The sequence below is a fragment of the Pleurodeles waltl genome, chromosome 6, assembly GCF_031143425.1.
Source record: "Pleurodeles waltl isolate 20211129_DDA chromosome 6, aPleWal1.hap1.20221129, whole genome shotgun sequence".
Taxonomy (NCBI): Eukaryota; Metazoa; Chordata; class Amphibia; order Caudata; family Salamandridae; genus Pleurodeles; species Pleurodeles waltl.
In genome coordinates, this window is record NC_090445.1 from 1,316,502,088 (window position 1) to 1,316,522,310 (window position 20,223).

The window sequence follows — 20,223 nt, forward strand, 5'->3', positions numbered from 1 at the left end:
GTAGTATTGTATAAACACAGATGTTCAAGATTTGTTTTGACATTTATTTTTCTTTCCTCAATTTCTGAATAGGGGAATGCTTATGATAATAAAACAGTTGATCAGTGTGATATAAAAACAAAAGCAGGGATTCATAAGTATCTAATAAAACAACTTATCTAGGAGCTACACCATGACTTATGAACATGTTAAGCATAGAATAACAAACACATGTATATGCATAAACACACACATATATACATACACACATGCATCCACACACATATACATACACACATGCATCCACACACATACACACACACACATATATATATATATATATATATATATATATATATATATATATATATATATATATATATATATATATATATATATAAACATAAAAAACTTCTGTAGTAGCCGCACACTCAGGAGATCAGAAGTAGCAAGGCTGTTGTCAGCCGAAACGCGTTGTGTTAAAATAAACAATTTCTACTTCTGATCTCCTGAGTGTGCGCCTACTACGGAAGTTTTTTTATGTTTAATTCAGATTAATCAGAGTGCTCTGCCGGTTGCCGCCGCACCACCCCTCCAGGGCCGCTCGGAGCCCCTTTTTTAGCACGCTTTGTTGAAGACATATATATATATACACATATATATAACCGTAAGTAAATATGCATTTGTTAAACAGGTTTACAGAGTATGTGTGTAATTTATTGTTATGACATGGCATCGATTTATATTTCCTAAAGAACTATGCATAACTAGATTATGCACATAATCAGATTAAAAATATTTATCAACACAGGCATATGCAGTCCATTGCTGTTTGAATATGGCAGTTATGAAGGAAAGAGCCAACTCCTCAGTAGTCTTCTGAAGACAAGATAGTTATCCATGGATCTTATATTTGTGGGTAATGAATTCCATAGTTTGGCTGCTTGAACCTAGAAGGATGTACCACCTATAGTCGTTTTCTTGTATGGTGGTGTTCTAAGGCGGGGTGCCAATCTTGAGCGGAGGTTTCTTTGTTGAATGTATTTGTTTTTTTTGTTTCTGATAAAAAGCGGTCCTGTTCCATGTATAGCTTTGTGGGTGATAGAAAACAGCTTGAAGGTGAATCTTCTTGCAATGGGTAACCAGTGTAATGTTCTCAAGGCAGAGGAGATGTGAGCTTGTGGCTTTACATGTAATAGAAGCCTGGCAGTGGAGTTCTGAGTATGCTGTAGTTTTTTCATAATAGTAAGAGATAATCCATGGTAGAGGCCATTGGCATAATCCAGTTTCGATAGCGTGAGAGAGATAGTAGCCTGCACCTTGTGTGGAAATCCGAGGTGAGGAAGATGCGTAGCAGAGTCTTCAAGGCGATGAAGCTTGTCCGTGGTAATTTGTCCACTTGGCCATTCATTGTTAACTTGGAGTCCATGGTAATTTCACGGTTTTTAACTTCTTTGGACAATTGAGGAGGTGGTCCGAGATCGTCAGGCCAGGCACACAGTGGCTCATTATTTTTCCATTCACCACAAGTGAGTATTTCCGTTTGGAAGCATTTAGTTTGAGATGGCTCCAAGTCATCCACAGAGGCAAATGAAGGTTTGTGAGGTTTCAATGTCTTTGGGGAATTCCAATTTAAGTAGTATTTGTGTGTCATCTGCATAGTTGTAGCATGTCAACTCATTGATCAGTTCTGGTAATGATATCATGTAGATGTCGAAAAGTAAAGGTGAGATGATTGATCCTTGGGGGGACCCTTTTTTTGTGAGGTACGGTTTGGACAAGAAGGGGAGGAGAATAGATAATGATAGTTCTGTTTTGAAGGTAGTATGTAATCCAGTTGAGAGCAGTCCCTTCTATGCCGGCTTTGCGGAGTCTTTGAATTAGGGTGTCATGGTCAACCATATCAAAGGCAACTGAGAGGTCCAAGAGAAGTAGTGCAACAACTCCATTGCGGTTGACTGTGTTTTTAAGATCATCTCAGGTTGCTATGAGTGCCGTTTCAGTGCCTCTTCCTGGCCGGAATCCAGTTTAGTAGTCTGCATGAATGGAATTGTCTTCAATGAATTGTAACATGTGAGCGAATGCTGCTCTTTCTATCAGTTTTCCCAGGAAAGGTCCATTTGTGATTGGTCTGTAGTTGTTGGGGTCCTGTGGGTCTAGGTTTGTTTTTTTTAATAACGGACATATGTATGCTTTTTTCAGTTCTTCAGGAAAAGTTCCTGTAATTAAAGAGTTATTGATGATATTTCTTACAGATGTGGCAGCAGAAGTAGATAAAAGAATGTTCTTGTAGATGTGTGGTGGACAAGAGTCCGAAGGGCAACCAGAAGGCCTGCTTGCTTTTACCACTTTCATAAATGTACATTGAGATATTTATTTGAAGGACTGTAGAGGCTGGGGTGGTTTATTCTTAGAGAGGATTTTAGGAAAGGGGTTGGTGCTGATGGTTTTCTTCTGTTTCAATTAGGAGTCCAATGTGTCTGCCTTGGTTGCGTAATGAGTTTCCAGTTTGTTTGTGAAATCTTGAGTAGTGACATGACTTACTTACATGCATTTAGGTTTTCAAAATTCATTGAGAATTTTATCAAATTCTTTGGTTGAAGATTTAGCATTTTCAATTCTGTCTGAGTAGTAACTTTTTTTGCATTTTTGATTGATGATTTGTATATTCTGTTAAGTTTGTGTAGCTGAAGTTTGTCTTGAATGTTGTTTGTTTTGAGCCAGGTCTGCTGCAACCTTCTGATTTGTTGATTTATCTTTTGAAGTTCTGTGTTTCTAAAAGGTGTTGGTTTACTTTTGTCCTGTTTAGTTTTTCTGAGTGGTATTAGGATATCAAAAGCTTCCTGTAGCCACTCATAAAGTTTTGGAACAGAATTAATTGTATCTAGATCTATGTTTGGGTGTTAGTTGTGTATCTAAGTAATCAAAATTGTGTTTGCTCCATAGTTGATAGGTGCATGTATGTAAGTAGTTGTGGGGTGTGTTGATTTGTGATTCAGAACGTTATCAAATGGGAGTCCCACCATGTGATTGGCATGATGTTAGGAACAGTAACTAGTCCAGGCTTAGCAAAAATGACATCTAGGATGTGTCCAGCAATGTGTGTGTGATTGTGTACAATCTGATGTACGTTCAATGCGACTAGGCCAGTAGTGATAGCTTTTAGATGGGGCATATTGGGTTTGTCAAACCAAATATTTAGGCCCCCAAGAATGCATAGGTTTGAGTTTAATGTAATAAGGTTTGAGACTGTATCTAGAAAAGCGTCTGGGAATGTTGAGTTGGTAGGTGGAGGTCTGTAAAGGAGGAGAAAGTTACAGGAGGAAGTTGGAGTAGGGTGGCATCTGGAGAGGAGGGCTTCACAACCTTGTATGGAAATGTTGTTTGTTTTAATTAGACTTATTGCTTGTTTGAATATAATAGCTAGTCCACCTCCTCGCTTGCCTATACTGTTTTGTGTGATGGCTTGATAGCCCAGAGGAGCGGCTTCATGCAACACTGGGGCCATGTCATCTCCCAACCATGATTCTCTTATGAATAATAAGTCAGGTTGTGTGTCCGTGAGCAGGTCGTAGATGTGGTGCTTGTTTTTTTAGAGTGATCGAACATTTATGAGCAGGCAGTTTAGAAATAGTGTGTTAGTGGTGGTGTTGTTTTGTTTAGGAGAAGGGTGAGCAGTATATTTTGAGCTTGTAGCAGGTGTGTTGTTAGTTATGATAACTGTGTGAGAGTCACAATAGTCATGTTTTTCAATATAGTGTTCCCCTCTCAGCTGGCTTAGGAGGCATTTTGTTGGGTCTGTGAATGTCAGTGGTGGACTTGGTGGCTGAGAGAGACATGAAGAATGTACATTTTTTGTAGGGTTGCCCTATTATGTAATAGACTAGGGGGTGCGAAGTTGTTAAGAGTGGCATGTTGTTTATTTTGTTTGTGTGTGTTTAGTGTGGAAGGAGTATGGATTAGGGGTGGTGGTAGAACATGTGGATTATAATGTAAGGTTCTAAATTGTGTAATGGATGAGAGGCGGGTGAATGAATTTTGGTGTGTTGGGGAGCTTGTGGTAGATGTTTGTGAAGAGTGAGAATGTAGGGGTAAAGATTGGTCAGGATTTGTGTTCTTTGTGTAGTCATGCGGGTGGAAATGGGTGTGACAGAAAGTATAATGAAAGTTTGTGTTATTTTGATGTGCTGATGTGTGTGGTCTGTATTGTTTTTGTGGAATAGTGAGAGGGGATATTGATGTAGTGGTTTTCTCTGAAGGATGTGTATGTGAGTTAGTGCTGGTGAGTGGTATTAGAGTATTACAGGGGGTGTCGATGCGTTTTACAGATGAGAGTATGAGGTGTGTAAGAGGGGATGGATGTGTGTCAGGGGGATTTGTATTAGTTGTGATGACTAGAAGAGGTAAAATGTGTGGTGGAGTGGAGTGTGAGGATTGTATGGTTGTGTGTAATTGGTGAAGAGAGGGGAAGAGTGTTTGTAGATGGAATGTTGGAAGGCTGGGTTTAGGTATTGTCATGATGAAAGGGGGTCAGGCAGAAGCAAATAGAGGATAGTGCTTTTGGTTTGTATGAACAGGAAGTGTGTATCTGGATGGCTAAAGGTAATGTATAATGTGGTTTTGTGTTGTGTGGGTGATGACAGAATGTAGTAGTGGGAATGGACAGAGTTGTGTTTGGTATTAGAATGAAGGTGTTTTAATGTTGTAGTTGTGGTGGATATGTGTATAGGTGTGGTATGTGGGGTTTTGTGTTGGTTGATGAGACATTGCAATCTGTATGAGGTCAGTTTTTGATGCAAGAGTTGGATGTCTTTGCTGATAATGTGTTTGCATGTTGATGGGTGTATAGGGAGTAAGATCCTTTCTGGTCAATGGAGAATCTGGCAGCATTTATGGCCCTAGGCCCGACCTGTCCCGAACAGGCTCAAACAGGCAAATCCCCTTGTCCTCTCCGCCATTAGCCTCGACACCCGGGCTGAGACGCCCTGAGCCCTAGGCTTAACTAGCCCTACTGGCCAATGGAAACCTAGTCCTAACCCTAACCAATCAAATGTGTAACCCTAAACTCCACTGCCAATGGGAGACCCAGCCCTATTCACCAGCCATACCCCTAATCCTGACAACCAATCACAACCCCAACCCTAAAACCAGAAACCAATAAGAATCTCAACCCTAGTACCAATCACAACCCAACCCTAAAACCAGGAACCAATAGGAATCTCAACCATAATACCAATCAGAAACCCATTGATAAAAACACTAGGAACCAATAGAAATCTCAGTCCTAGTACCAATCACAAATCCAACCCTAATCCCTAAAATAATAGAAAGACCAACCCCAACAACCTATCACAACACCATATGCAATAACCAATAGAAACCTAAATAAGGGGCAAAGTTAACTGAAGCTCTAGCCCCTGTGGGAAGGAAGGAGGGAGCTGCTGCTCTATTCAGAATCTCCTTGGATACAGACAGGCTGAATCCACACTTCCAAGCTAGCAGAGTCTACATTCCAGGTAAGGGAGAGACTGTAAAAAACACAGAAATTCTGTTTGTCGCGCACTCAGAAATGTGGCTTTTTAAAGGAAAAAACAGGTGAGGCAGACAATTTCTAAACACAAGAACAGATTAAGCAGTCTCCTAAACACACTCTGGTTAGCCACTGAGGTGTATGTAGCCTTTTTAATTAAAATAGATGGGGGGCTTTATGCAGTCTTTTGCCACAAACTAGGAGGGAAATTTCAAACAATCATGGCTAAAAAAACAGCACTTTAAAAAGGCCAAGCTGCCAGTCTACAGTAATTAGGCACGGGTAGCAGTAGAAAACACTTTTAGACAAATTACATTTCCCAGAAAAGTCTGGGGCTCCTTACCTAGGTATCCTAGGAATCATTGATCACTGGGCTGTATTAGGGCTCAGGGAAAAAGTTGGGCTCACAAAATGGAGGTAGCTGTCTTGGGGTTCCCTCCACAAACTTTAAAGGGCCAGGCCAGGTGTGGGAGGAGGGCTCAGATTGCCTGGGACTCAGGGAGCCAATCAGCAGGCCGCAGCCCTTGTGGGAAGGGAGGAGGGTAATAAGGTGGGGCGACTTCTCACCCACCAGTTGCAAGCTCAGACTCAATGCTACTGGATTGCAGATATTTGGGGCCCATCTTATACCAGAGTATGCCACAACAAACTTGCAGTGGAGTTTGAAGGCTTCTTTGCCAAGTTTTACTCAGCAGAAAAGCTCAGCAACGCTGAGGCCTCGGAATACATTGCATGTGCTCCCTTAACCAGCTTACCTGAGAGGGACACTTACCTCTTAGACAGGGACATAACAGTGAATGAGGTCCCTGGAGCAATAGAGAAGCTCTACTTGGATAAATTACCTTGCCAGGATGGATTTACTTCAACTTTTTATAAAGCTCTTGCTGCTCATCTGGCGACAGTTCTGACTAGGCTGTATAATTCTTTTAGTGCACAGAGGACACTCACTGACATGATGAAAACAACTATTACATTCTTACCCAAGCCTGATCAAGTCCCGCTTTCTTTTCTTCATACCGTCCCATTTTGTTTCCCAATATAGATGCCAAAATCTTTACTAGCATACTTGCAGCCCAGTCAGGACCATACATGTCTGAGTTGATAGACCTGGACCAAGCCAAGTTTATTCCTGGGAGAAACTGTAGTGATAACACCAAGCATATCCTCCACCTTATTGATAAGAAATCTGATCCTGTATTCCAGCCTAGTTAATCTTGACCAATGCTGAAAAAGTGTTTGACTGAATGCATTTGTCTTTCCTGCGGCTAGTCTTATAGATGGTGGGCTTGGGCCTGTGTTTCCTTAGCTGGGTATAGTCCAGTTATGCTGGCACAACAGCTTCCCCGAGCATCAATGGGTTGCTGTCCCACCCATTCCCTTTCTCCTGTGGGATGCTTCAGGGGTTTCCATAATCACCACATTTATTTGTCCTTTACATGGAGCCCTTCGCCGAGCGGGTTTAGAAGCATCATCTCGTTGAAGGTATGACTATGAGAGGTCAGGCCCATAAATAGCCCTCTACACAGATGACGGCCTGCTGGCCATCACTCAGCCTTTTCGCTACCTGCTCATGCTCTTGCAAGAGGTTGAGCCTTTTGACCGAGTATCATGCTTTAAGATTAACATACGGAAATCTCAGGCCCTTAATTTTATCATCCTGATGGGTGAAAAGGACTCAACTGAAGACCCTCTTCCCCTTTCCTTTGGCCACCCAAGGGTTTCAGTACTTATGCATTCAACTATTTTCCACTCTAGACAAGACAGCGGACTGCAACTATGAAGCCTTATTTGCCACTGCCCGCTCTACAGTTCAGTCTTAGAGAGGAGGCCCTATAGCATGGCTTAGGAGGATTGCAGCCATCAAAATGTTCCTCCTTCCCAAGATTCTCTACCAAATGCAGACTTCCCCTCCAACTACTCCCACATATCTTACAGAAGCTTATGGAAACATTTATTTGGGGCTGTATGCTGCCATGTATGGCTAGAAGGAGGTCCCACTTGCTGGTGGAGGTGAGAGGGCTGGGCATCCCCCATCTAGAGTGCTACCCATAGGTAGTGCAGCTGAGATACCTGGTGGAATGGCAGCAGCTGATTACAGAGAAACACTGGTGGTTTACGGACCAGGCTATTGGAGGTATACACGTATGGAAAATACCCTGGCTTCTCAAGAAACATCGTCCGCCAGGGGTATACATTTCCTCGGTGGTGAGGGCAACAATGGGGACAAGCAGTGCTTAATTTGTGCTTGTTGCTTCCGGTGCGGAGCACCGGCACTTATTTTTGAGGACCGGTGCCTATTTTTCTGCCTCAAGCATTTACTGCGAGAAAAAGACATATGGTAAAGATGGAGGAAGAGAAAAACAAAAAAGTGTCACAATGGGAGAAAGCAGAAAGCTGCAAGAGTGAGCTGAAGGGGCTTAATGGATTGGAGAGGCCAGGGATGGCTTGAGGATTATGTTGCCTCAGTATTCCGTGATTACTTTGCAGCTGTCTGTGATTTAAGTTCTTGTTAGGAATGTATTTATTCTTACCTAATTGAATAATTCATAATAATTAAATGCATTGCAGTAATGAGAGGCTTGTTATTAAAATGAATAACTAGTAAAAATGCCCATTACGTGAATGTTTATTAAATTTCACATTTTTATTGCAAGCATATGGCATCAAGTAGCAGCATTTTTCTCTTTTTACTTTAGTGGCATTTGCTTGAAATTAAAAAATAATGAAATAGTCAATGCTCAAGCTTGAGAAGGCCAGACCTTGCGATTTTTGGCAATGCTTGTCTACCATTAGTCTATGACTCGGGATTAGAAGGAGAAAGGCAGGAATGGAGAAAGGAGGACAGGGAAGACAGGAAAACATGACAAAGGGAGAAAGCCCGGGTGAAAAGAATCTCTAAGAGTGAAACAAAGAGATAGTGAGTGTGGGATGTTGAAAGAACGAGGCATGAGGTGGAATCAAGACCAGTAAACCTTGGTATTCGGGAACCCCAGCATTTGACAGGACCAACGAAGTGCTGCTAAGAAAAATCTTTAGGCACTAAGCACTGAGCTTGGGGCCAGCGTGAGAGGGGGCACTGGCCCTTTAATTAGTCCACCTTAAGGGAGCCCCCCTCCCTTTGGCTGACATCACGGGGGATGCGGGGCTCAGATAAATATAGAGCCGCCGGCTGGGACCAGGAGAGTCCGCGAAACACTAGAGGAGCCCCGTCGAGAGCTGCTCCAGCCAAGTGCCAGGTAGGCAGCGCCTGCCGTGAGCCCAGAGTCCGCCATTTGCTCTGCCAGGTCCCGGGGCTCCTTCTGTCACCTGTTGCATGCTTTTCCCTCCGTCTCAGAAAAGATGAACAGAGTTAACCTCTTTACCGATGTGTCACAGCCTGTCACACCATGCTGTTGGTCTGCTTTTTCCTTGTGCCCCAGGGGTTATTAATGGCTCGTAAAGTGCCAGCTGGCAGTTTACTTTCAGTCCATTTGCGCCTTAATATCATGGGAACAGCTGCTCTCCGCCAAGTTGCCCGTCCACATACCCACCTCATCTTACACCCCAGAACTCAGCATTTTTCAGTTTTTAGGATATAATTATTTCTGTCCTGACTAGTACTTGAATGCATGCATAATTTTGCTAAAATGGGTGCTGAAAAGTAGATACTTTTTGTTTGCATGTCCTTGTTTAGTTGCTTTTGATGTCAGTATAAAGTGACACAGACTACGAAGTACGCAATTCTTTTCGAACCCACATTTTTTTTACCAACTCGCCTTGCAAAGTCTGACATCCTGAGCTCAGTTAACTCATCACTACCCGTGCGCACTTTAATGTAATTATTACTTGGTGCCATTCCAAAGCAATTTCATTTTCAGTTAGTACTGTGGGTTGTGCGCATGTGCATATATTGTAAATTGCATGTCATCCGTTCAGATCTATAGAGGGCCTACTAAACTTTCCTTCCTTCTGTTGTCGATATCACAAGATCCACTACTTTCAGAAATAATAATATTTATCGTAAAAAAATCGAGGATTAAGTTAATCTGATTGGTATCCTATAATGTTAACGCAATGTATTCTATCTACACTGCTTCCAGGGCGCCGCAAGTGTCCGCTACTTCATAGACAGGCACGTTTGAGCAGATCTGATAACATGCGTAGGTTTATTTTTAAAGGGCGGGCAATCTATTTCACGCTGCCACTTTTAAACTGACTAACCTTTCAACAAGCCGTTATTATGAATTATGACAGCCACCCAAAGGAATTAAATGCCCCTCCACAATCGGCGAGTTTTCCAAAGCACCCTTGCCTGCGTGATTGGTTTTGTGACGCCCCCCACCCCAGTTAGAATGGAGGCGAGGTCATACACGCCAACAGTTTAAAACAAGAAAGAGGGAGATTTCTTTAAAAAACAAACATTTCCTCCCGTGAAATTTATTCAAGCACATCCAATTTCAGGTGGGAGACACCTAAAATAAAGTATTTTTTGGCTTTAAAAAATCGTGTGTCTCCAATTGGTTATATTGGCTATTTTTGGGTCTCGATCACTAGGCGTGCGCTATCTTTGGTGAGACATAAGAACGTACAGGGGGTTGGTGCCATCTCATTACTTTGGTTTGCTTTCATGTCACTCTCATTTGACTGCTTCTTATTTGTGTCCCAGATTGTCAATCTTGTGTTTGTCATGCCCAATTAACAGAGCCTCTTATCATCTCTTTTGACTGGCTGGCTTCAGAGCTTCCACTGCTCAGGGGCGCAGCTTCTGGGGGGTGTTTGGGGTGTTACATCACTCCTAATAAATGTATTTTCTGATAAATAGTTGGGTACAGGTGCTTTCAGTCTGATGTTGTGAGATGTAAGTTGGATTTCACCAGGAATGTTTACATATTTGCAGGCAAACTCACACACACACTCTCCCTCTCTATTTTGAAAGTCCTGAAAATATTGGTTATTTTACAAAATATTGTGTTTTCTCTTTTAGTATTCCAACTAATACGAATTTCTCTCCCTTTCCACTGCCCCTCAGGCCACTGTCATGCACCCTACTTGTTGTATTTATATACCAGCTCGATTGTCGGAAAATTGGAAGCTCACACCTCCTTAATCTTACTGACCAAGTTATGCCCCTCCTACTGTTTGTTTTTCAGGCAATACTTTTTCTTTTGGGTTAAGCACGCCAAGGGAGAACATGTGTTTTCCAGCTGTCTCACTTGTATTGGTCTCTCCCCCTGCCCTCCGTGTTGCTCTCTGTTTCCCATGTATTTTACCCTACCTTCCTCAGTGGTTCTCTTTCCCGCGTGTAATCACTGTTGCGTTCTCACCTGTGTCTTCCTACCTGCCCTTTCCCCTTTGCTCTCCACACCTGCTTGCTCCCGAAGTGCTCCTTTTTGCTCTTTCTGTGTTGTTTGCTTTCTCTCACACCCTCTGTCTTGCTTCTGCCCACCCATACCCTGTGTTGTTTCTCCTCACTTGTGCCCCCGCCTGAGTTGCCTCTGCCCTTCAGTATTGAGTCCTTCCTCCACCATGTGTTGCTTCTGTCCACAGAGTTGCTCTCCCACCCACTTTAAAAAAAGTTTTTGAGATTTTTTCTTTTTAGTTACAACCCAACTTGGATCTCTAACTACAAAGGGAAAATAACCGGCCACGTTATTTGTATATGTGTGCACGCATGTTGCGCATGCCTACAAAATAACATGGCCTGCCACATCAAAGTTTTTTTTAAAAAACATTCGTTAGCCATGTTGCACAGCATTGGGGGTGCTGTGAAGCATGGCTGAAAACCACTGGGAAAGTCATAAGGCCCTAAAGGTGAGACACATTGACTTTGCCAATGTTTGTATAATTTTTTACTATAAGCATATGCCACAAAAATTAAAAGAAACGTGCCACTGCCTAAATGTGGAGAACATATGGATGCAACATTTTACATTTAAAAAAAAATAAGCAATGCATATCATTTTAATGGGGCAGAATTTGTGCTTCCTAGCAGGCAGGTGTACATAGAAAAGGTATAAAAGTACATTTTATACACCTTAATTGAAAATGTATTCTTATTGGTGCACAGAGCAGTTACTATTTTTTTTGAGTCACTGCATCATGGAGAGATGGAGAGATATTTTAAACACACGTGGATGACTAAAAGAAAAGATACAACGAATGGAAAGAAATGTGCATTTGTAAAGTAAGGTATGGCTATCCTGGTTCTAAGTTCACTTCTTTTTAGGCCAATGTTAACACACGAGTAGGCAAAATTCCAACATTTAGTGTGCAACAGAGCCAATGGTTGCAGTACACTTAACTATTGCCCTATGCTATAGGCTGTGGAGAGTAGAAGCAAAAATTTGAATGACAGTTTAACATAATAATTTATAAAGCTTGATGATCCATAGTGCTTGCATGTGTGCATATGTATTTGTAGGAATTATTTTGATTACAAGAAGCTATGTTTGTTTGAATCTGTTTATTGAAGATATTTGAGGTTTTTACAGTACCTTGATACGCCGATCGCATAGTAATACAGTGTGTTATAGACAAATTGGTAATGTACTCTTTTATCATTGCACTGAAACCATGATGGCGTTTATCAGTAACAGAGAGTATTAGCCTGCAGAATTGTAAGTATGGTAGAATGTCATATCTCAACTATGCAATCAATACATGTATTCACAGTGCACACGTGTACAGAACTGATGAGCCGTCTGTGTAGCAACTCTTGGGCAGTGGTTATTGAAGGCGAATATTTATTGCAAATATGATTGACATCAGGAACAGAATCATACATTTTTAGAAAGTTACCATTAATAGAACCACAAACCCCAATACATCCAATACATTCATTCCTGTGGTCCACCCCCCACTAGTATGTACAGCAGTGTCATTGTAGCCTGGATAGTGTCAATGTGATTTGTAAGTGATGCAAGGAGGGGCATCCAAATGATTATAATGCCAAATCTCAGTTCATATCCATCCCTTGAGTTAGGGACGCCACTTTAGTATTGCTGTTATTATGTTCAGCAGTGGTGTGGGGGGATTGCAGCTTCTGTAAGATATTGTCCCAATAGGTGGCCAGGGATATTTTCTCAATTCAAGCATGTCCTCCCTGTTCAGAGCTACACTTTCGACCTGTGCCCAATTGAGCATCAAATGCTCCCAAGCTATAAACAGCGGAGGCTCCGGGGACTTCCATCTGCGGATAATGAGACGTTTGGCTACTATAAAGCCTAAATCTAAGAAACAGGAGGTCGTCCAGTTCTTCTTTGTCCTGCACAATATTCCTAGGATACATAGTTCCCATTTATAGATGTCTGGATGGTCAGTGCAAGTGGTTAGTCTGGTAGCGACACTGGTCCAGTATGTGTGGAAGTGAGGACAGGACCAAAGCATATGAAGCAAGTTAGCATCTACCTGGACCCAGTGTGGCCAAGCCACGTCTGCTGTGTGATAGAACTTGATTATGTTTGATGGTGTGAGGTGAGCTCAGAATACTATGTACAACTGAATAAGCTGGAACCGGGCATTACGTGGCACATTTCTCGGGCTTTCAAGAAGAGCATCCCACTGCTTTGCAGTGAAAGGCCGGGAGAAGTCTGCTTCCCAACAATGTCATAAGTTAGGGAATTGAGGGTAGGTATGGTAACACAGTGAATCAGCAAACCAGAGGATCATCCGCATATCCCTGCCCAATACATGTAAATATTGAATTGTGAGGTGTGTAGGTAGTTCTGTGCTTTTGTCTCCCCAGTGATGCCCCAATGTGGCTAGTAATGACACGTGAAGGAAAAATTGCCCTGGAGGCAGACCACCACCCTCTCAATGTTTGATAGCATGCAAGAGCTCCATTTCTGTACAGGTCCCCCAGAGTGTGTATGCCTGTCATATGCCATGTTCTTAGTTCGCTCATCTTCAGGGGCCCAGCGGATCTTGGCGTACTCATACCACAATAATTCCAGTGCATATGGCTTCACATGTTTAGTGACATCTAAGCACTGATGTAGGAAGCTGGCTCTGTATATACTATATCAAAATGAGAAATATGGTGCGCACAGTGGAAACTGCAATTTTCAACGGTTCCTGGGGTAGGTAAGTAAAGTACAGTTTTTGAGGTAAGTAACCAACTTCGTTTTCAATCTCCAGAGCATAAGTAGCCCCCTTTGGGGGTTCAAGATAACCCCAAACACCCAGCACCAGCAAGACAGGGCCGGTTAGGTGCAGAGGTCAAAAAGGAGCCAAAATAACGTGGGCCCCTATGAAGACAAGGGGTAGTCCCGTTCCGGTTTGCTTGCAGGTAACTACCCTGGTTGTCGGAGAGCAGACCAGGGGTGTTTGGAGGAGTGCTGGAGGGGCCCCAAGTAGGCAGAAATACCACACCCTCAGGGGCACGGGGGCAGCCGGTTGCAGTGTACAAACAGGGCGTCGGGTCTCAATAGAACTCTATGGAGGGACCCGGGGGGTCACTTAGGCGCTACAGGCAGGGTATAGAGGGGCCTCTCTGGCAAGCCACTGACTGGGCAAGGGTGAGGGCTGCCTGCTGGTCGTTGCTGCACCGTTGGTCGGTTTCTCCTGGGGCTGGGGGCTGCGGGTGCAGTGCTTCCAAGCGACTGATATCTTTGTCCCGGGCAGTCGCGGTCAGGAGGGTCCTCGGGATTCCCTCTGCAGGCATCGTCGTGGGGGTGTAGAGAGGTCAGCCCAGGGTGGACACGTTGTCAGAGTCGCCTAGGGATCCTCTCTGGCTAGTTGGTTTCTCTGGACAACAGGCCGGGGGCGGCGGGGGCAGTGGGTGCAGCGTAGTTGGTCTCACACTTCTGGAGTGAGGTGAGAGTCCCTTTAAAGATTTGTTTCTTTTTCTTCTTTTTGGACAGGTCCGCTATCCACAGGAGGTTCTTGGTCCTCGATGATGCAAGCAGTCGCCTGGAGGCTTTTCAGGGTTTGCCGGTCCTGCAGAACAAGTTGCTTCTTTTCTTGCAGCTTTTTGAAGCAGGAGACAGCCGGTAGGGCTGGGGCCGAGTCACTTGGTGTCTCCTTCTTTTCAGTTCAGCAGTCCTTCTTCTTTCTTGAGGTCGTCAGGAATCTGAAGAGCTGGGTTCAGGATAGACCCCCAAATACTAAACTTAGGGATGTGTTAGGGTCAAGGGACAATAGCCAATGGCTACTGTCCCTGAGAGTGGATACACCCTCCTTGTGCCCACTCCCTCTGGGGAGGTGGGCACATCCCTATCCCTATTGGTCCTAATCATCCAAAGCAAGATGGAGGATTTCTCAAGGAGGGGGTCACTTCTGCCCTGGACACCTTAGGGGTGGTCCAGGCTGGGGGCCGGGGGGTGACTCCTCGTTATTCTCATTATCCCTCTGGACTTCCCCACAAAAGTGGGGGTTTATCCAGGGGGAGGGCATCTCCACTGGCTGGAGTGCCCTGTGGCACTGTAACACCAGGCTTGAACCTTTGAGGTTCACTGTCAGGTGTTACAGTTCCTGCAGGGGGAGGTGTGAGGCACCTCCACCCAGGACAGGCTTTGTTTCTGACCACAGAGTGCACAAAGGCACTCCCCCCATGTGGTCAGAAACCCATCTGGTAGTGGCAGGCTGGCATAGACTGGTTGGCCTTACACTAGCAGTTGGGATAACATGCAGGGAGCATCTCTAAGATGCCCTCTGTGTACATTTTTCAATAAATCCCACACTGGCATCAGTGTGGGTTTATTGAGCTGAGAAGCTTGATACCAAACTTCCCAGTATTTAGTTTAGCCATTAAGGTGCTGTGGATTTCGTGATGACAAACTCCCAGTGCCCTTGGTACCAGGGGTACCTTTTACAAGGGACTTAACTGTGTGTCAGGGGTGTGCCAAATGTGGAAACAAAGGTATAGTTTGAGGGAAAGAACACTGGTGCTGGGGCCTGGTTAGCAGGGCCCCAGCACACGTCCAATCAAAGCTGGCATCAACACTAGGCAAAAAATGGGGGGTGACCATGCCAACAGTGGCATTTTCCTACAACCGACGAAAGCAGCAATGCACGATGCCCAGCAACAGCGATGTGGGGATACGCACCTTTGTACATTGGTGGAATACATGATAAAGAGATGGTGGTGTCCACCTCGTGGAAGAAGTAGCCATGTCTGATAAGTGTAGCCCCGCCATCTATTTGGGTGTCCAGTGGATCTGGGAGGCAAGATAAAACTGCTCAAAGTGTGGTGCAGCTACTCACCCCCTCACCCCCCGTCTGTGGATGCACAAAGTTTCTCTAGTGATAACCTTTATCTTGACTTGCCCCAAATGAATTCACAAGCTTGCCTGTTGAGTGCAATGAAAAAAAGGTTTTTGAAATATACTGGGACACTTGTGAAATAATACAGTAAACAGAGCAGGACTACCACCTTCAACAGCTCCGCGACACCCGCCACCCCTAGTGGCAGTGTGCTCCAAAAGGCTACCTTGATTACAAGATGCTATGATGCTGAAGAAACACCCATAGCTGTCTCTTGGCTATAGCTAAAAAAATGAAAGACAGAGTATCTCGTTTGTTCTAAATTTCAGGGAACTGTTGTGTTACACGACCGCCCAGATAAATACTGAGACAGAGCCATGTGGTTTTTCCTCGGGGCTTTAGTACCGCTGGATTCCAAATTCGAGAAGTCTGAACGAGGGCTCACATGCAAAATCGCTTCCATACCCGATTTTCCCCGATTCGAATCGTCAAAACTTAAGACAAGGCCTCTGTGTTTTTTTTTTATCTGCATGAATGTCGCTGGTTCTACTTAAAGTTCTGCTGGGAAAACTGCATGCTCAACGCAATATTACTGTACAGATTCTGATCATGAATTGTGATTACCACGGTCCCCTGGGCGCCTATGTAGTCTACACTAGATATGTAGAAGGTGTGGAAATGGTCAGACTTGATGCTGCAGACAGCGCCTATGTGACTGTATCAGTGTACGAATTCATGTCATCAGTGTTCTAACTTCTCAAATTATTAACAGTCGTGTTTGTAGAATAGGTCTGTTTCTTTGATCGGAATGTCTCAGGCAAGCAACATTATTTTAAGCCAGGTTCGAGCAAACACATCTGAGATGGAAGTAAAGCAATTTAGTTTTACTGTTGCACGAAGACTGACATTTGGGAGACACAATTCATGGAAAATGTGTGGAGTACTGCCTTATGCTCTTTTTTTACAATTTATTCACCACACAAAGAATCTGTGCAGGGTTAAAATAACACCACATATCTTAATTCTTAATAGATTTGGGAGCAATTATTTTTTTCTATTGAACCTTGTGATGAATAGTGATGGTTATTTTTGTTCAATGCAGCTTTGTGGTCCAAACTAGGGGCACACTCTTGTAACTAGAAATGTAATACAACAAAAAGATCACTAATAATCCGGTTAATATTTTTTTTTTAAAAACTCAAACATTGTTAGCAACTAGTCACAAAGGTAACCGAATGATTGTCTAAGTTAGTCTCTAAAAATCTCCCCTTCCTAAGAACCGCAGCGCACCAATGACCTCCAACTGTCAGAACAGTTGTGAAAAGGCCACAGGGTCAGACAGGGACATAAAATCGTCATGGGCACCAAAATAAAAGGAGCCCCATTAACGTTTTATATAGACGAGAAAAGTTGCCACATTTGCAAAATCAGGACAGTTTGAATTCGAAAAGGAACACTCGATATGTATTTTGCAAGATATCGGAGACTGCATGCATTTGTGCTTGCTGCAGGCAAGGCTTTTGGTAATATCAGGAAAATCATCAGTACAAACTGGCCCACCAGACCATAAAACCGACCCACCAATAGCCAAAAAATGGCCCACACACTCACATGTCATGCCAGTCCTACTGACACTGCCAAATTATCCTAAACGCTAATCCAGCCATGAAGACTAACAAGTAGTAGAGGCTTGAACCCCTAAAGAAACTTGACTGTGGGTAGACCTCCAAAGCTGTATGATGACGTTTTTTCCCTCCACAGGGGATTTGAGAAAGTCAGAATCCTCAAAAAAACGTATAGGGCAAAGAGCAGACGAGACAACTGGAGCTGTGTGGAAGTCTATTCATAGTGCGAGCTCTGTAATGATGAAAGCACACACTTCAATTTTCTTCATGGACAACACCCCTCAGATGCCATGCTCCATGCTGTACTTGTACCATCGGCAATAAAACTGGTGTCACCTTACAGTGCAATAGTGTTTCAGGGAGTATCTTATGTTGCTCTCTCTCAGAGACCTTTGGTTTGAACTGGCAGATCCTTTCTTCCATCTTGGTAAGAGAGGTTGGGGTGCAAGAGCTAATGACCAGCGCTCAACAGAGATTCCATCTCCTTCATTACCAGTAGAGGTTTAGTTCCCACAACTGTCAAATCAAATCAAATCAAATCATTAACATTTATAAAGCGCGCTACTCACCTGTGCGGGTCTCAAGGCGCTAGGGGGAAGGGGGTTACTGCTGCTCGAAGAGCCAGGTCTTGAGGAGTCTCCGGAATGCGGAGTGGTCCTGGGTGGTCCTGAGGCTGGTGGGGAGGGTGTTCCAGGTCTTGGCTGCCAGGTAGGAGAAAGGGAAAGGGAGTGAAAAATGTGAGAGAGCTCTAAAAGAGCAGTTGACTAAGAAGCATATCTAAGAAACACCCACAATAGGTGTAATCTTTGCCTAATACATATGAAATATAAACGTGCTTGACAAAGTGATATATAGTTATGGTCTTGTTGAACAAAAAACACAATAATCAATATTCATTGAATATTTTATTTAGTATCATTCCAGTGAGCCATATGCAATTAAAGACTTGACAAAGTAATTTTAAAATTAAGCTGTGCCTCGGCTGTGTGCTGTTGTTATCCTTCAGGGGTCAAGTGTACATAGTATCTTAGGCCCTGGGACACCTATTCTTAATGACAATATCCACTGTATCACTTTGTCCTAAGTAGGAAAGGAAACTTTCGGGGAACTTGTGTTGCAGGCCCAGAGTGTGACAAGGAGTCACAGTGATTTTCTCAGCCCTTGAGAAACAGAACTACAGGGCCCTGTAGAGCAGTGACTCAATGTCCCTTGCTTTGATTTACAAGACTCATCCATAGCAGATCTTGGCCCACTCAGAGCACTGCCTACAAAGGCAGTAGTGAAAAATAATTGTGTCTGTGGATCTGGGCTCTAATCAGTGACGGCAAGCTCTGAAAACCATCTTCATTCAGTCTTACAATAAGAAGCTCTTAGCCGGAAGTGGGGCTGGGCCCTGTAGGAGGCTGGACTGGCTTGTAGTGAGTACCAAGGGGTACTTGCACCTTGCACCAGGCCCAGTTATCCCTTATTAGTGTATAGGGTGTCTAGCAGCTTAGGCTGATAGATAATGGTAGCTTAGCAGAGCAGCTCAGGCTGAACTAGGAGACGTGTGAAGCTACTACAGTACCACTTAGTGTCATATGCACAATATCATAAGAAAACACAATACACAGTTATACTAAAAATAAAGGTACTTTATTTTTATGACAATATGCCAAAGTATCTTAGAGTGTACCCTCAGTGAGAGGATAGGAAATATACACAAGATATATATACACAATAGCAAAAATATGTAGTATAGTCTTAGAAAACAGTGCAAACAATGTATAGTTACAATAGGATGCAATGGGGAAACATAGGGATAGGGGCAACACAAACCATATACTCCAAAAGTGGAATGCGAACCACGAATGGACCCCAAACCTATGTGACCTTGTAGAGGGTCGCTGGGACTATTAGAAAATAGTGAGAGTTAGAAAAATAACCCTCCCCAAGACCCTGAAAAGTGAGTGCAAAGTGCACTAAAGTTCCCCTAAGGACAAAGAAGTCGTGTTAGAGGAATAATGCAGGAAAGACACAAACCAACAATGCAACAACTGTGGATTTCCAATCTAGGGTACCTGTGGAACAAGGGGACCAAGTCCAAAAGTCACAAGCAAGTTGGAGATGGGCAAATGCCCAGGAAATGCCAGCTGCGGGTGCAAAGAAACTTCTACTGGACAGAAGAAGCTGAGGTTTCTGCAGGAACGAAAAGGGCTAGAGACTTCCCCTTTGGTGGACGGATCCCTCTCGCCGTGGAGAGACGTGCAGAAGTGTTTTCCCGCCGAAAGAACGCCAACAAGCCTTGCTAGCTGCAAATCGTGCGGTTAGCGTTTTTGGACGCTGCTGTGGCCCTGGAGGGACCAGGAGGTCGCAAATTGGACCAGGAGAGAGAGGGGACGTCGAGCAAGACAAGGAGCCCTCTCAGCAGCAGGTAGCACCCGGAGAAGTGCCAGAAACAGGCACTACGAGGATGCGTGAAACGGTGCTCACCCGAAGTCGCACAAAGGAGTCCCACGTCGCCGGAGACCAACTTAGAAAGTCGTGCAATGCAGGTTAGAGTGCCGTGGACCCAGGCTTGGCTGTGCACAAAGGATTTCCACCGGAAGTGCACAGGGGCCGGAGTAGCTGCAAAAGTCGCGGTTCCCAGCAATGCAGCCCAGCGAGGTGAGGCAAGGACTTACCTCCACCAAACTTGGACTGAAGAGTCACTGGACTGTGGGGGTCACTTGGACAGAGTCGCTGGATTCGAGGGACCTCGCTCGTCGTGCTGAGAGGAGACCCAAGGGACCGGTAATGCAGCTTTTTGGTGCCTGCGGTTGCAGGGGGAAGATTCCGTCGACCCACGGGAGATTTCTTCGGAGCTTCTGGTGCAGAGAGGAGGCAGACTACCCCCACAGCATGCACAAGCAGGAAAACAGTTGAGAA

At 44.1% G+C, this 20,223-nt stretch overlaps 1 protein-coding gene across 1 annotated transcript in view; it reads left to right on the forward strand.

Moving 5' to 3' along the window:
- Window positions 1–8,677: 8,677 nt before the first annotated feature.
- Window positions 8,678–20,223, forward strand: part of LDB3 (LIM domain binding 3) — a 508,962-nt gene continuing 497,416 nt past the window's right edge. The window contains exon 1 of the mRNA XM_069240605.1: window positions 8,678–8,745. The gene's annotated coding sequence lies outside the window, so the exon portion shown is untranslated. The remainder of the gene's footprint in view (window positions 8,746–20,223) is intronic.